Source organism: Fragaria vesca, linkage group LG2 (assembly GCF_000184155.1).
Source record: "Fragaria vesca subsp. vesca linkage group LG2, FraVesHawaii_1.0, whole genome shotgun sequence".
NCBI classification, from domain to species: Eukaryota; Viridiplantae; Streptophyta; class Magnoliopsida; order Rosales; family Rosaceae; genus Fragaria; species Fragaria vesca.
In genome coordinates, this window is record NC_020492.1 from 9478872 (window position 1) to 9479627 (window position 756).

The following is a 756-nucleotide window of genomic DNA, read 5'->3' on the forward strand; positions in this document are numbered from 1 at the left end:
GTATATGGCTTACTTTGTTGCTGTAATAACACTATGTATTAGATATTTTTCTATCTATCTTGGAATGTCAAAGTTTGGTGAAATTGTTAAGTTGGGAAAAATTATTGATCTTTTGAAATTTAAGGCTATCGCAATTTTGCAGGACAAACCAAAAACATATGGGTCTTTCACTGTTACTGATGATAAAAGGCAAATTGTCTAATGGAAAAGATGCAGTACCAAAAGGAGACAGGCATGACCATCTGGCAACAGAAAGGAGACTTGATCCTAGGCCTAGTTTGGTTCATGGAAAGGAAAGGAAAGTAAATCTGTTCCTTGAATTTTCCTTTGCCATGGGAAATTGCAACTCCTTTCCATTTTCCTTTCTGGTGTTTGGCAGAACTAGGAAAACAATCTGAAATTTATCCTTTTGATTCCATTGCAATTTTAACATCCAAAACAACTTCTCAATTACAAAACCCAGAAAGCAATCAATACATAATCAAGAATTTTTAGCCATATCCATCAACAAACACCCAACTACTACAATTTCCAGATAACATAACTTCAATTCAAGACTTTTACTTTTGAAAATTCTCATTTCATAATCTGTGTGGTGTTCGAACCCATTTCCAAATTCCATCCAAACCCAGCTGAGATTGATGATTCGAAGACCACCACCTAGCAAGCCATAGGCAACCCAAACAAGTTGTCGGAAATAGCAGAAATCGGCAGAAGCTTCGAAACTTTTCGCCTTCAGTTCTCCTTTACATCCGT